Raw genomic sequence first — 13,406 nt, forward strand, 5'->3', positions numbered from 1 at the left:
ACTCTGATGCTGGGAGGGATTGGGGGCAAGAGGAGAAGGGGACGACAGAGAATGAGATGGCTGAATGGCATCACTGACTCGATGGATGTGAGTCTCAGTGAATTCCGGGAGTTGCTGATGGACAGGGAGGCCTGGTGTGCTGCGATTCACGGGGTCGCAAAGAATCGCACACAACTGAGCGACTGATCTGATGTGATCTGATCTAGATTTAAATATGACTTCATCTTATATTCAACTAGGTGGAAACAAAGAGAAACTATAAGACAATGCAAAGACCTAGTGCTTTGATAAGCATAGAGGTAATTATTTGTTGGTTGTTAATTTCATATATATGATGCACCTGGTCATTTAACTGCTAATACAGAGCAAAATGTAATTCCCGGGGTCACTACCAAGGCTCATGAGAAGCCCAGGAGGACCTGAGAGAAGAGCTCTCAAAGGAGTCTCCATCTTTTTCATGCAGTGATCACTGCTCTCACCTCTTTAAGTCTTTCTCTTCAAGTCTTTCTCCTCAAGCCTCTAGCGCTGGTGTTGCCATAGCTCCTGTTTCTGTGACTCCGTCTAGCTCCCACCCCTTCCAGTAGGCCAATCACTACCTATAAATCTTTTCCCTGGCATCCGGGGTCTCTTAGGCAACAATGTGTGGTCTCTTGATTGGCTGGGAGATCCTGGCGGGCTGGCTCCAAATTTGGGCACAGGGACAGAATGGAAAAGTGGGAGGGCCCAGAGGGTGGGAAAGGCTGCCATCTCTCAATAGAGTGCTAGGACGAATATACAACCAATCCTGAAACAAACAGCATTAAATGCCCCCATTCAAGCTGTAAGTATTGTCCAAATCAGGCCAACCTACTGAGCACGCCCAGTTATATCGTTCTGGGCATATATATGGTCATATATCATATATATGGTCACTCCGGGGTTCTGAAACGTAAACTCCATTTCTCCGGGTTTTTAGAGTGGCCAACAGGTAAAAGAAGGTTGCAGGAAAAACAATTCTGGAGAGGTTCAATGAAAGAATAGCACCTGCACACAGGAAGGGAAAGAACGTGCGAAAATTGCCCAACACACAAACTCAGCAATGCTTCAACATGAATTGTAATTTATTGGATTAAGGAATTCAGGCCGACTAACAGATACACCAGGGAACCAGCAGATGGCATGCCTGAATAAGGACAACTCCAAATTTGGGAAATTTTCTGATCTGGTCTAATTTCATTAATGAAATTTATGAAGCATCTACCATGTAATGAGAGGCAGAGTGAGAATGCAAGAATAAAAAAAAAAAGGAATCTAATGAGGATTTGAAAGTACAGTGTAGAAATAACTACTGGTATAGAACTATAAACTAATGCTAGAGAAAAACAACATTTCAGAAGGGACATCTGGGAAGTGTAAAACAGTTCTTATGGGCAGCAGCTAACCAAATTCAAAAAAGAAGACTTTTCTCATTATCGCACGTTCTCTAAAATACATAAAAATGTACTCTCTTCCAAGGTAAATAAATGTAAACCCTATGTTTATATTGTTTCATTGTTTTGAAATAGGCAGCATTCATATATCTCCCGTTTAAAAAGAAAATGAAAAGTAAAGCTCATAGAGGTTGCTGCTTTCTTTAGAGTTGACAAAGGATCAGTAAGTGGCCAAATCGAAACTTATGTTGTCTGAATTCCATCCCAGTGGTTTTAAGTATGGTTGTATGTTTTACGATCAGGTTGTATGTAAAATGAATAAACAAAGACTTTTGCAGGGGTGGAGGCCTGGGGGAGGTAAGCAGATGCAATACTAAATTACCATGTATTACCGGTTAACATGGATGGTTTCAAAATGGGTTCATCCAGAAAGAGACCAGTTTTAACAACTCCCTGGGAGAGTGTTGGGTCTCGGTGAAGTTCCTGAGCTACCAGGGAAGCCCTAAAGACTTTCTATTGGTGGTTATAACATTGAATGAAAGAAAGATGGGATTAAAGAGAGCCCGACACTTTATCCCTGTTAGATCTGAATATTTTTATCCCTGAAAATAAGGTCCCTTTCATTGATCCTCTCAACTAGCATCCTCTGGACCTCTCCTTGTTCAGCCCTTCACATTGTGTTCACGGTGAGCACATTGGCTCAATGTCCTCGAAAATTTAACATTACTTTCATTTAAAATTTTTTTAAATTCCTTTTAAAAATATTTATTTGGCTGCACTGGGTCTTAGTTGCAGCACACAAGATCTTGGATCTTTAGTTGCAGTTTGTGGGATCTAGTTCCCAGTTGTTCTTCAGTCGCTAAGTCGTGTGTGACTCTGAAACCCCATCAACTGCTGCACTCCAGGCTTCCCTGTCTTGCACTAGTTCCCAGACCAGGGATTTAACCTAGGTCCTCTGCATTGGGAGGGTGGAATCTTAGTTACTGGACCACCAGGGAAGCCCCTCAACATTATTTTTAAAGGGAACATTTCAATCATAAAGAAAAGTTTACAGACTTGCCTAAGAAACAGCCTTTTCTCCCTGCAGAGATTTTTTAAAATGTTAACATTTTGATTCATGTGTGTGATTAAGAGTTGAAGCCTCTTTTACATGCTGCCCAGATCTCATTTCCCACCCTGCCTGCCTAGAGGCATCCACTGTCATAAAATTTAGTGTGCTGCCTACTTGTCCACTTTTTATGCTTATTATATATATATGTTTGGCCTTGTAAACAGTGTGACTGTTTTAAAGAGCTATCATAATTTACATACTTTGTAGTTCGCTTCTTTCAGTCAGTGGTCTATTTCTGAGATGTGATCATGTTGATACATTCAACGATAATTTCTACATCATTCCCACCTCCCACTAGGAGCCAATATATGTTCTATGCCTGACAGTTTTCACAAGACCATGTGTAAATTGCATAAAAATGTGAGAGCAGCACATCTCTAGAGGATCTGAAGGTACAAGGGATCTAGAAGTACCCGAAGCAGGTCTATACTGCTTTTCATAAATGCTCTTAGCTGCTTCACTCACTCACCTTCAGTAGAGGCAGTGTTGGCTCCACAAGACACAATGACTTGATAAGAATCAGCCTATGGATCAATGTTATTTTTTTTAAAAAAAGTATTACTGCATTAGTATTTACTAACGACATTGAAAATGTCATTTCAGATCCCTTTTATGGTGCAATTCGCATAGCTCATCTTCTGACATCAAACGATATTTATGACTGTCTAAGCTCAGTATTTATTATCATTTAGGGAGCAACGTTAAAACAGATTGTTTCACTGGTGGCTCAAACAGTAAAGAATCTGGCTGCAATGCAGGAGACCTGGGTTCCATCCCTGGGTCGGGAAGATCCCCTGGAGAAGGGAATGGCAACCCACTCCAGTATTCTTGCCTGGAGAAGTCCATGGACAGAGGAACCTGGTGGGCTACAGTCTATTGGATCACAAAGAGTCGGACACGACTGAAGGACTAACACTTCCACTTTTCTTTGTATAAAATAGTTGCCTATAATTAAAGATGCCACGGAGATGTGTCCCAAGGGTTTGGACAAACCACAGATTATATAGCTGTTTTTGGTCAGTCTCCTAACATGGGGTGGCAAAGATTCAGACAGAACATTATACTAAAATACACCATTTTAACCAAGTGTACAGTTGAAGAACGTTAAGTACAGTCATACTATGCTACAAGATCAAAGTATTTCTTTAAGTCCTGTGTGCTACCATAGAACAAAATGATGCCTGTGAAGTCTAGGTTGAAAAGGGAGGGAAAGGAAAAGAAAGGAAGGTAGGTAAAATGATAGAGGCAAAGGTAACAGCTTTGGCTTGGAATGAGTGAATCCAGACTCAGCCCTTAAAACGCTGCCTGGCTTTGGCTAAGTCTTTTTAACCTTTCTGGACCGTTCTTTTCCGCGTCTGAATAATGAGAGGTTAGGTTTAGAGGATTTCTAAGGAATCTTTAAGTTCTAGAATAGCTTATGGAGAAAAAAATAAAATCACTTATGAAGAAAAAGAGAGAAGAAACATTTCCCAAAGAACAGAAGATGGGGAATGCCACCAATAACCTCAAGCCCCACCTGCTGACTAAAGTGGGTGTCGGTAAAGAGGGTATCTGCTCTGCTGCTTCAGCCTGGAGCTCTGCAATATGAAAGCTGACTACTTCTATCTGCACCCAGTACCACTCTCAGCACCCACCTCTTAATCAATTCCAATCCCCAGGTTCCCAGGGGGCACGCTGGTTCTCAAACAGGTTTTGGTGGTCTCTCAATAATAGCATTCCAGGCTTGAGTGCTGAGAGTCGCTGCACTGTCTCAGCAGAGAAGGGAGGGAGAGCTTTGCAAAGGGGACTGAGGGCATTTAAGAAAAGCTTCCAGAGCGCAGAACGACTCCGTTGGAGCAGGACAGGGCCAGGCATCAGCCTCGGCGCGAGGTAAAGTGCAACGAAACCTGCAGACGGGTATCCAGAAGCTGGGCTCAAAATAGGAGCGCTTGGGCGAGCGTGCGCAGTGCGCCTGCGCAGTACGTGCGTGCGCATGTGCCGCGGCCATCACGAAAGCTCTCGGTCGCTCGGAGGCGCACGCTGGTGGTCCTCGGTGGCTCCGTTTACCTGAGGGACCTTTGGCTGCCCCCGGCCGGCGCCGCAGCCCCCCGGGAGCCCAGCCCCGAGGTGTGAGGTGAGCCCCGGGTCGTGCAGGCCCCTTCCCATCCTGCTCAGCGGGAAAAGGACTTGGGAGTGGGGACTTAGGAGGTGCCGCCGCGGCTGCCCGCTCCTCGGTCTAAGCCTGTGCCAAAGAGCCACGAGCAGCTGCGGCACCTCCTCCTCAAGGATCGTTATTCTCGTCTCTGACAAAACAAAAGCCTTGGGCGCTGTGCTGTGGAGGGGTGTCTCCGGGCTTTCTCGGGGTGGGTGGCGGGCCGGCAGGGGAGCCCGGGTTTGGGGCTGGGCGGACTGTGTGCGCGGACTGGATTAACCCTCTCGGTCCCGAATCTGCGCCGAGCAACCTGGTCGAGTGTGGCCCACGCTCCCTGCACGCCGCCCTCGGCCCAGCCCTGGGGCTCAGTCGGTGCCGCAGGGGCGTGTGGCACTCCCGGGCCACTGGGGGCTGTGGGTGAAGCATGCAGCTGCTGGCGGGGAGGACGATGCATGGAGGGCTGGGTGCGGGGGTGCAGGCAGCATCGCAGCATCTGGACTGCTTCCTGTTTCTAGTCCTGAAAGTTGTCCCCTCTCCTCCCTCCCGTCAGTTTTGCAAAGTCTGCATATTCCTCCTCGAGGCTTTCCCCTCTGCCCCCTTGGACTCTCCGTGTGTTTGCCCTGGGGTACCTCGGGGAGGTTCATCCATAGCCTCTGAAATAAGGTTCTGTTAAACATTTCAAGACATTTTAACATCTTCCTAGAGGCCTTTTTCAGAATTAGTTGCCTTCCTCAATAAGAGAATAAGGGGTGTTTTTTTCTTTCTTTCTTTCTTCTTTTTTCTTAACAAAAACATATGCCACTAATTTAGGCAGAGGAGTCAACTCGAAGTTGCAAAATATCTAGGAAGGACAAAAGGTCTGGTTTTGGGCCCAGAATAAATGAAATTTTGAATTTTTGTTCCCTTCTGAATGTAGGCAGACAGAGCAGCAGAGCAGACCAGCAGCTATAGAAATAAATGACTGCTCTATAAGATTGGTCAAACCATATCTTATTTTATAGAAGTAGTTTGGAGAGACCTGTAATGTTTATATACGGGAATTGGGTTACTTGGCAAAGCCAATACCGCAGGAGCAAGGAAACAAACACTTGACAAGGGGGATGTTAACCTCCCTCTTGAGCCTTCTGAAGCCTTTAGTGGCATGCTAACAGTCAAAGGGATGGATAAATCCGTAGTTCTGTTATTAAGAACCATTTACTCCTCAAGATAATGATTTCCCTCCGTCCTTTTTTTTTTTTTTTTTTACCCATCCGTACTTTTAAGCAAATCAATACCATCTTTTTCCTCCATAAGAAGAAGGAAAAAAAAAAAAGTGTTTGTTTGAAGTACCAAACCACAACATAGAGGTAATAAGATAGGAAAATGATGTAAAAGTTTAAGTGGGCAGGCTTGCAAGGATGTAGCTGAAAATAAAAGATAATTGAGATGCAGTTCTTCTTACAGTGTTGCCTTTTATTTAGTGAAATAAGAGGTTCCTCCTCTACTCCCCTCCCCACAAATGCTTTGAAACTGTCAGGAAAATAAGGTAATTAGTTTTCAGGAAGCATTTAACAGGAGGCTTCCTGTGTGCTGTTTTGGATCTGTCAGAAATTCTCTGTTCCTTATTAATTCCTAAATACTCAAGCGTCTCCCGGGGGCTGAGGAATCCAGGCATTTCCTTCATTAGATTTTCTATACGGAGATAAGTACCCTCTCCTTCTTGTGAACCATACAGTAAAAGTGATTGTTTACAACTCTCTCTCTCTCTTTAATATGGATCGCCTATGTTTTATAAGTCTGGAATTTTAATCTTTATCTTTGCTGAGAATAACTACCTTGTAAGACAGTTTATATGCCCACACCATGTTCATTAAAACACCTTTGCTCCATCAGAGCTCTGATCCCCGTGTCTTTCTTTTTCTCTATCAGGCTATTTCTTTGGAGCACAGAAGCCCTCTGAATTCACTTTTCTGCCCAGGCTTCTAAGACCCTCTTGAGAAGGCGCTGTGTGCCTTCACCGCATCGAGAGGGAGCCTGAGGCCTCCGTGAACTGAGCGAGCCCCGTGCCAGGGGCTTTCTTGGCTTTCTGCGTAAACCAAGGAATATCAGCCTCTTTCTGTCCTTTACTTTCTTATCGTCGACTCTGGACCACCAGGGTCTGGTCCGTTAAAGGACCTCAACAATTAGTAAAGCCTATGGTCTTACCTTCTCTTTCCTCCTCCTCCATTTTTTCTTTTTCTTTTTCTCTTCCACTAATATTCCCTGCCTCCACATCTCTCCTAAATCTACCAGTGCCCTATTAATAGAGGAAGAAAGGACTTTAGGTTCTTTGATCCCTTTTTTCATCTTAGGTACTGTATTCCTCTGACCTTTATTTTGTGCTTTGAACATTCAGGTGGATTTTTCTAGAGAGATCCCAGCCACGATTGAGATATTTGAAGTAGGGAGACTTGTTGCTGCTGCCACCAAGTCGCTTCAGTCGTGTCCGACTCTATGCGACCCCTTAGACAGCAGCCCACAAGGCTACCGCATTCCTGGGATTCTCCAGGAAAGAACACTGGAGTGGGTTGCCATTTCCTTCTCCAATTCGTAAAAGTGAAAAGTGAAAGTGAAGTCGCTCAGTCGTGTCCGACTCTTGGCGATCCCATGGACTGCAGTGCACCAGGCTCCTCAGTCCATGGGATTCTCCAGGCAAGAGTACTGGAGTGGGGTGCCATTGCCTTCTCCGGGGAAGCTAAATAGTAAAATGCACGTTCTTTGTTTGTATAGCACAGTGTTGTGAGCGTGTCATCACTGGGCAAAGAGAGGGGGTTTTAAATTCACTGTAAGTCCTCTGTTGCCCACTCGACAGGCAAAATATCTCTCTCCCCAACTTAAATTTCGTAAGTGTTATAAAAACTGTGAGATTTCATACTGAAAACTTATTCTGAGCATGTTAGTTTGTTGATGTTAGACTGCTGTTGACTTTTATTTTCTTCAGGAGACATGTGCTAGGAAACAGTTCTTACTGCATCTTTACCTTCTTTCACAGGGAAGAGCAGTGTTGGCCTCAAGCATTTTTTAACCTCTAAATCTCTAGAATTAGAGACATTTAAAGCTGCAGCTGCCCACAAAAAGAGCAGTAGTGCAAATGAAAAGCAAAACGTTGAAATATGTATGAGAGGAATTGTTCAGTATAGATTTGGGAGAAGAAGGGTCGCAGCGTCTTAAGGAAAGAAGTGAAGGTTTTTAATAGTGGCATTTCCAAAAGGTTAGGAATGAATGTTTGAAGAGTACCAGCTCCTCTTTGAGTAGAAATTAGTTTTAACTGACTGTTGCATTAGAAATGATGAATCTGTCTTTGAGTTACAATTTGTTATGCTGAGAACTAGCAACAGTTTTGGGGGATCCAAGGAATGCGCTGTGAATGAAGTTTAAGAAAAAACAACTAGGCTGCTGCTGCTCCTGCTAAGTCACTTCAGTCATGTCTGACTCTGTGCAACCCCATGGACTGCAGCCTACTAGGTTCCTCCATCCACGGGATCTTCCAGGCAAGGGTACTGGAGTGGGGTGCCATTGCCTTCTCCAAACAACTAGGCTAGTAGGCCTAAAAAAAAAAAATCCTGGTCCTCAAAGTTTATCTCATTAAACTAATTTTATAGTTAAAACATGCAACCATGCTAAAGGGGGAAAAAATCAGGAGCTTGATATTAGAGCATTTCCTGAACACATTTTAATGGAACAGGGAAACGAGGCTGGAATTTCAACCAGGTTTTTTTGTTTGTTTGTTTTTTTAAAGTCCAGACTCTGGCCATCTTTTAGGACTTCCCTGGTGGCTCAGATGGTTAAGTGTCTGCCTACAATGTGGGAGACCTGGGTTCAATCCCTGGGTTGGGAAGATCCCCTGGAGAAAGAAATGGCAACCCACTCCAGTACTATTGCCTGGAAAATCCCATGGACAGAGAGGCCTGGTAGGCTACAGTCCATGGGGTCACAAAGAGTCGGAAACGACTGAGAGACTCCACTTCACTTCTGGCCATCTTTTAACTTTCCGGTTTTAGTTTTAAAAGATCTTCTGCTTCTGCTGTCTCTAGAATTAAAAGTATATATAAGTTGTAAGATGGACTGGATTTTGATGCCTACTATTCATTCTAGTTTTGAACTTTATTTGTTTTTCCTGTGTTTTTTTAAGCCCCATCACTCAGCACACTGGAAGATTAGATTATCTTTTGTAATCAGTAGATGACTAGACGGACTTTAAAAATGAGATAATGTAGCAAAGTGATACCTAGAGATTTGTAAGAATCTAGGCCCTATGAATTAAATATGCTGCTGCTAAATCGCTTCAGTCATTTCCAACTCTGTGCGACCCCATAGACAGCAGCCTACCAGGCTTCTCTGCCCATGGGATTTTCCAGGCAAGAGTACTGGAGTGGGTTGCCATTGCCTTCTCTGATGAATATGGAGCAGAGATCAGCCCTGGGATTTCTTTGGAAGGAATGATGCTAAAGCTGAAATTCCAGTACTTTGGCCACCTCATGTGAAGAATTAAATCATTGGAAAAGACTCTGATGCTGTGAGGGATTGGGAGCAGGAGGAGAAGGGGATGACAGAGGGTGAGATGGCTGGATGGCATCACTGACTTGATGGACGTGAGTCTGGGTGAACTCCGGGAGTTGGTGATGGACAGGGAGACCTGGCGTGCTGCGATTCATGGGGTCGCAAAGAGTCGGACACGACTTAGCGACTGAACTGAACTGATGCTTTAGCAACCAGAAAACAGTATGCTGAGAATGAATTTATTTTTTAAACAAGATATGGAAAACAAAAGGCCAAAACCCACATGAGTTTTAGGAAAAGGAATCTAGCACTTCGAGCAGTGATATGCTCTCAGTGTGTACTTTGCTCTCTTACAAGATGATGATTTCCTTGAGAGAAGAAGCTTCAGAGGTAGTGAGTGCTAATCCTTATAATGCAGTCTTGGAAAACTCTGAAAGAAGACAAAAGAATATCCTCCAGTTCCCATTGTAGCCAGTGTGTTTGAGGCAACCTTTAATTTGTGAATTGGAAACGCAAAATGCTATGTATATGTATAGTGTGTCCAGATAAGTAAATCTAAGCTGAGAAAGATGAAAGGAATCACCTTCTGTACAGAAAGTGTGAATTGGAATAGAATTGCTAGTATCTTTTGTTGCAGGGCCTTGCTGACAAGCCCCCAGGGCCCACTTTTGTCATTGTCTCTTCTGGGATTCTGCCGGCTTTCTTTCCTCTTCACAGTTGCCATCTCTTGCTTTTCCCACCTGAGTTCTTTGGGTCTGGCTTTGTAGCCAGCCTCTGAAGACAGTCTTCCAAGATTGCATGCCTTTTATTGCTGCTCTTCAGGAAAATACTCAACTTATTTTAGGGGCTTTTACTTTTTAACATCAAAAGGGAACTGGTAAATTGGGGAATATCAGATTCCTGATGTTACACATTGATAAAAATTAAACAGAACTGGACATGGAACAACAGACTGGTTCCAAATAGGAAAAGGAATACGTCAAAGCTGTATATTGTCACCCTGCTTATTTAATTTATATGCAGAGTACATCATGAGAAACGCTGGGCTGGAGGAAGCACAAGCTGAAATTAAGATTGCCAGGAGAAATATCAATAACCTCAGATATGCAGATGACACCACCTTGATGGCAGAAAGTGAAGAAGAATTAAAGAGCCTCTTGATGAACGTGCAAGAGGAGAGTGAAAAAGTTGGCTTAAAGCTCAACATGCAGAAAACGAAGATCATGGCATCTGGTCCCATCACTTCATGGGAAATAGATGGGGAAACAGTATCAGACTTTATTTTTGGGGGCTCCAGAATCACTGCAGATGGTGATTTTAGCCATGAAATGAAAAGACACTTACTCCTTGGAAGAAAATTTATGACCAACCTAGATACTATATTAAAAACCAGAGATATTACTTTGCCAACGAAGGTCTGTCTGTTCAAGGCTATGGTTTTTCCTGTGGTCATGTATGGATGTGAGAGTTGGGCTGTGAAGAAAGCTGAGCGCTGAAGAATTGATGCTTTTGAACTGTGGTGTTGGAGAAGAGTCTTCAGAGTCCATTGGACTGCAAGGAGATCCAACCAGTCCATCCTAAAGGAGGTCAGTCCTGGGTGTTCATTGGAAAGACTGATGTTGAAGCTGAAACTCCAATACTTTGGCTACCTCATGCGAAGAATTGACTCTGGAAAAGACCCTGATTCTGGGAGGGATTGGGGTCAGGAGGAGGAGGGGATGACAGAGGATGAGGTGGCTGGATGGCATCACCAACTCAATGGATATGAGTTTGGGTAAACTCTTGGAGTTGGTGATGGACAGGGAGCCCTGGCTTGCTGTGATTTACGGGGTCGCAAAGAGTCGGACATGACTGAGCGACTGAACTGTTTATCATCAAAAGAGAACTGGTAAATTGGGGAATATCAGATTTCTGATGTTACACATTGATAAAAATTAAAATGTAGGGTTAAATATCTAGTCCTTTTTGTTTTCTGATGAAATAGTCATCAGGTCACTTAATTGGAAATTAGTTTTCCACATATATTGCTCTGTAAAGAAGTGAATGTCTTCGCTCAGGGTTAGGGCATGAAAAACTGTTGCCAGACCCCTCACCTTCTACTGGTCCTTGATGCCTGAGACTGTTCCCTCCAGTTAATCCACCAATTCCCTTTATTCAACTGAGATTCTGCAGATTGCTATAGTAAAAGATATAATATCAAAAAGAATGGGAAAAATCTTTTAACCTTTATGTGATCAGTTGCTGTATTTGGTCAGTATTTCCTAGTTTCCTCAATCTTCTGTGTCCTCTCTGAAACATACAGCTTCTTCGAGGATGGTTCTCTTAGGAAAAAGGACTGTTGCTATGCATACTCACGTGATCCTGATTAGAAGCATTCATTTCATTATGTTATTGAAAAGCAACTTAGAATATATATCAAAAGTTCTCATGATGTACTCTGCATAGAAGTTAAATAAGCAGGGTGACAACATACAGCCTTGACATACTCCTTTTCCTATTTGGAACCAGTCTGTTGTTCCATGTCCAGTTCTAACTGTTGCTTCCTGACCTGCATACAGATTTCTCAAGAGGCAGGTCAGGTGGTCTGGTATTCCCATCTCTTTCAGAATTTCCCACAGTTTATTGTGGTCGACATGGTCAAAGGCTTTGGCATCGTCAATAAAGCAGAAATAGATGTTTTTCTGGAACTCTCTTGCTTTTTCCATGATCCAGCGGATGTTGGCAATTAAGTAATGCTTAAAATTCTCCAAGCCAGGCTTCAGCAATACGTGGAAAGAGAACTTCCAGATGTTCAAGCTGGTTTTAGACAAAGCAGAAGAACGAGAGATCAAATTGCCAACATCCGCTGGATCATGGAAAATGCAAGAGAGTTCCAGCAAAACATCTATTTCTGCTTTATTGACTACGCTAAAGCCTTTGACTGTGTGGATCACAATAAACTGTGGAAAATTCTGAAAGGTATGGGAATACCAGACCACCTCACCTGCTGCTTGAGAAACCTGTATGCAGGTCAGGAAGAACTGGACATGGAACAACAGACTGGTTCCAAATAGGAAAAGGAGTACGTCAAGGCTGTATATTGTCACCCTGCTTATTTAACTTCTATGCAGAGTACATCATGAGAAACGCTGGGCTAGAGGAAGCACAAGCTGCAATCAAGATTGCTGGGAGAAATATCAATAACCTCAGATATGCAGATGACACCACCCTTATGGCATAACGTGAAGAAGAATTAAAGAGCCTCTTGATGAACGTGAAAGAGGAGAGTGAAAAAGTTGGCTTAAAGGTCACCATGTAGAAAACGAAGATCATGGCATCCAGTCCCATCACTTCATGGCAGAGAGATGGGGACACAGTGGAAACAGTGGCTGACTTTATTTTGGGGGCTCCAGAATCACTACAGATAGTGATTGCTGCCATGAAATTAAAAGATGCTTACTCCTTGGAAGGAAAGTTATGACCAACTTACACAGCATATTAAAAAGCAGAGACATTACTTTGCTAACAAAGGTCTGTCTAGTGAAGGCTATGGTTTTCCCAGTGGTCATGTATAGATGTGAGAGTTGGCCTATAAAGAAAGCTGGGCGCTGAAGAATTGATGCTTTTGAACTGTGGTGTTGGAGAAGGTTCTTGAGAGTCCCTTGGACTGCAAGGAGATGCAACCAGTCCATTCTAAAGGAGATGAGTCCTAGGTGTTCATTGGACGGACTGATGTTGAAGTTGAAACTCCAATACTTTGGCCACCTGATGCGAAGAGCTGACTCATTGGAAAAGACCCTGGTGCTGGGACAGATTGAGGGCAGGAGGAGAAGGGGACGGCAAAGGATGAGATGGTTGGATGACATTATTGACTCGATCGATATGGATTTGGGTAGACTCTGGGAGTTGGTGATGGGCAGCGAGGCCTGGCGTGCTGCAGTTCATGGGATCACAAAGAGTTGGACATGACTGAGCTACTGAACTGAACTGATATGCTTCTTAATTTATAGTTTCTCCTTCCCTTTCCCATCTTCCTTTTTTCTCGTAACACACTTGCCCTGCAGATTGTCTCAGACTTTATTTTGCTGTTTGCATCCCTGTGATGCTTTTGACCATGTTCCTCTGTCTGTTTTTGTTTTGAAAGAATAGTTCCAAGGCCCTGTAATATCTGCTTGTTACTCTGTATAATTTTAGCAGCCGTTGATCTTTCCCTAGGTCAAGAATTTTATTAGGGGTTTGTAAAGTGGTGATATTCTGT

This window comes from Bos javanicus, unplaced genomic scaffold (genome assembly GCF_032452875.1).
Source record: "Bos javanicus breed banteng unplaced genomic scaffold, ARS-OSU_banteng_1.0 tig00002723_1, whole genome shotgun sequence".
NCBI classification, from domain to species: domain Eukaryota; kingdom Metazoa; phylum Chordata; class Mammalia; order Artiodactyla; family Bovidae; genus Bos; species Bos javanicus.